The 3,804-nt window shown below is 43.3% G+C and overlaps 1 pseudogene; it reads right to left on the reverse strand.

The window, feature by feature from the left end:
- Nucleotides 1-996: 996 nt before the first annotated feature.
- The window catches only part of LOC123998976, an 899,899-nt pseudogene continuing 897,091 nt past the window's right edge, over nucleotides 997-3,804 (reverse strand).

The following is a 3,804-nucleotide window of genomic DNA, read 5'->3' on the forward strand; positions in this document are numbered from 1 at the left end:
ACCGTGCTTTTACACCTGCATTGTTTGCTGTTTGGGGTTTTAGGCTGGGTTTCTGTACAGCACTTTGAGATATCAGCTGATGTACGAAGGGCTATATAAATAAATTTGATTTGATTTGATTTGATTTGTAGCTACAGTACATCTACTTTTTCAAAACCCTTTTCGACTGCAAATCCAGAATCCGCTCCTTGACAGCTAGCAACACAGATTATTATTGGTGGTGGTGTTGTTGTATCATTGACACTAGGGTTTGCATTTGCAACGGTTCTGTCCTGTCTAGACGGTACGTTCAGACTCACGCGGCACTTGACCGCAAGTGACTTTGGCACCAAAACTTCAGAACCTTGGAGTTGAGAACTTGCTAAGAAGAAAGGATATAATCAGTACGTACTTTTAACTACTCAAATCAAATAGCTTCATTTTTACATGTTTTCACTTATGAGTTATGATGAATTGGCTAAATGTTGAAATATCTACTTGTATTGTGTTGCTTCTTAGAAAAATTAGCAAATGAATGCACAAGCTAGCATAACAATATAGCTTGGCTAGCTGGGTTAGCCAACTAGATAAACATAACCAGCGAGCCAATTTAGTTAGCAAATCCAACAGAACTGATCATTTGACTAATTTAGCAATATATTGAGTTAATGTTATTCTGAGGTGTTTATAAAAATTGTACTAATGGAAATGGTCTGAGGTCAATTCTAAGTTCAACTCAAGAGTGGTCTGCTGACCTAGCCTACATTTCTGTCATGAGGAAATTTTTTTTACACAATGAGGGGTTTGGAGGATAGAATAGCCTATTCGTATACCTACTGTAGGGCATGAAAGAGAGAGTTGAGATGCACAAAATGGGCATTGTGCACTACAAATTATTTTTATTGGGAGACACACTAACCACATATCTCTGGTATTGTTCTCATCTAAACTCTTCAAGTCATTAGACAACATTATCAACCAACAGTTTTACTATTCATCAGTACATGTTATTACAATCTAATCCATGGCACTGTTCAAATCAACAGTCCACTCACCAAATACATTCTCTATTGTGCTGGTGATAGGTCTCTTGGACGACTCATGTCTGACAGCACAGGAGTAATTGGAGTTCTGATTCCACTCGGACCTGGGTACGATGAGTCTACTGTTCATGGAGTAGGTGCTGCTCCCTGCATAAAGAACTGAAGGGCTACTGGAGTAGCGAGATAAAGGTAGGCGACTGCCAGCCTTCTCCCAATTCACTATTACATCAGAGGGGAAGAACCCAGACACTAAGCAAAGCAGTGTGCCATTATTTGACCCCCATAGATCAGAATCTGATGGTCTCACTATCTTTATAGAGGGTGGCTTGGAATCTGGAGGGACAAAACAAATTTACAGGAAACTGATTAGTTATTGGATTTTGGGCCTATTCAGTCAAATGTAACAGAAACATTTTGTTTATTAATATGTCAGATAGGCATAAAGATGTGTGTATGTATCAAAAATCAGCATTCTGGGTTATGTGTACCAAATGAGTGTTGAATTTGCCTATCTCTGCATTTGGTGATATGCTCCTCCTGGGCTTGGCTGGTGCAGCGGTGCTTCACCTCACAAGACACATGTTTGTGTGCATGCCAGTCCCTCACAGACACGTTAAACATGATCTGCTCAGTCTGTGTCCCATTTGAATGATCCTTGGGGGTCGGTGTGACTCCACCTTGAGAAGCCACAACCCCATCCACCTTCCAGCTGACAGATAAGTCCCCAATGCTGAGACCCACCAGCAGACAGGTGACAGGCACCGTTCCATCTGTCCTCAGCTCTTGAAGAGTGGGTCCCTGTAGGTAAACCCCCACTTTCTGAGATGGTATTGGAGTCACTGAGAGGAAGGGGAATTGAGTGTCTTAAGCCACTTTCAGACAAAGAATACTTACATTACTAAAGGATGGTTAGGCCTATATCACTGCTCCAGGATAGTATATGTCATAATAGCAAAAACTACCTGCACATATATTGATGCTCTTCCTGACTTTCTGAAGATACTTGTCGATGACCTCACAGGTGAAGACCCTCCCCTGGTTCCACTCCTGCTGTGTTACTGTGATATGACTGGTTACTGCCACACGTCCGTCTTCCCTTATCTTTATGTCATTGGCTGCTGCATCCTCTGTTTAGACCCAGAGAGCCACTTGATCTTAGGGTTGAAGCCCCACCCAGAACACATGAGTTTCTGGGTTCCTGAGCCAGACATCTCCTCACTGGGGACTGGAAGGAGCTCCATAGACAGTTCACCTGTAAACAACACAAACAGTTTTTAATTTTAAACCAACAATGGAAACATAATTTCATGTTGGTAAGCCATACATAAAATTACATAAATAATAAAGATGATATCATAAGGTAACAATGACAGAAGTTGACCCACCAAAAAACTTTCCTATTGAGTTAGACACCCAGCTGTTGGAGAAACCTTGGTTAACTTTACAGGTGAAAGTGTTGTCTGTCTTCCAGTGTGATTTGGGGATAGAGAACCGTCTGGTGAGTGAATGGGGGCCTTTGGAGGCAGGCAGATCCACATACTGTTTCTCAGGGAAATCAACCCCATTGGCCTGAAAGGTGACATAGAGGTCACTGGAGGAGAGTTGTGTGATGGCACATTCCAGCACAGCACTGTCTCCCTTCAGTAACTCTGGGAGAGACCTCCTGATCAGCACTGTGGGAGTGCTGCTCCACTGCAGGTCCTGGAGAACACACACACAGAGGAGAGGAATCATCAGGAGAAAGGAACATTGATCTGGCTTCAATGTCAATAAGGTCTCATTTTAATGTGCTAGGAATGTAAGAAGACTTAATGTTTTTCTATACTTCTCTCTGTATATATTTTCACAAAGTTCCATGCTAACCTTTAACATTACTGGTCTTCTCTGTGGAGTTGAAGCAGCGATGTTCAGCTCTGCATGTTATTGTGTTCAGGGTTTTCCATTGGCTTGAGGGAAGAGTCAGGTTACTGCTGATGCTCTGAGTTGTGCTGCTGGCCTGGTTCACTGGGGTCCTACTGGTTGGGTCTTTTCCATCCAGAAGCCAGGACACTTTGGCGTCATATGCAGAGTGGACTACACATGTAGCTGTTACCTCAGTCTGTGTCATCACTGTCCTGAATCTGGGGGTCTCCAGGTGGAGGGATGGAGTAGACGAGGGAAAAGCTGAGAGCAAAACAGATGCGGGTGAAGATAAAATCTATCAATATGTTTTATACTCACAGATAATTTGTTTCTGATTCATAATTTTTTTGAAGTTGAATTGAAACAGGTAGTGGGTGTCTATCAGTTCACAACCTACCTGTACATAAACTGGTGCTCTTCCTTGTAGTTTTCTGAAGATCCGTGTCGATGACCTCACAGGTGAAGACCATACCCTGGTTCCAATCCTGCTGTGTTACTGTGATATAACTGGCTTCCCCCATCCTTCTCTCATAGGCTGCTGCAGACCTCTGTTCAGACCCAGAGAGCCACTTGATCTGAGGGTTGAAGCTCCACCCAGAATACATGAGTTTCTCGGTCCCTGAGCCTAACTGCTCCTCACTGGGGACTGGAAGGCGCTCCAAGGATGGTTCACCTGGAAACAACACAAACACTTTCTCATTTTAGACATGAAGTGGTAAATTGAGATTATGCAATAGACATTTTTTTTTTTTGGTCCGAGAGTTGGTGAATAAGGCGCTGGAGAATGCGGTAACTCAGCAGACGGTGAGGTTTGGACCAATTCCAGATTCCGACCAATGGGGTGAACGCTACATGCCTCCGGGCCTTGTGGACGATGCTG

The sequence above is a fragment of the Oncorhynchus gorbuscha genome, linkage group LG16 (genome assembly GCF_021184085.1).
Source record: "Oncorhynchus gorbuscha isolate QuinsamMale2020 ecotype Even-year linkage group LG16, OgorEven_v1.0, whole genome shotgun sequence".
Classification (NCBI taxonomy): Eukaryota; Metazoa; Chordata; class Actinopteri; order Salmoniformes; family Salmonidae; genus Oncorhynchus; species Oncorhynchus gorbuscha.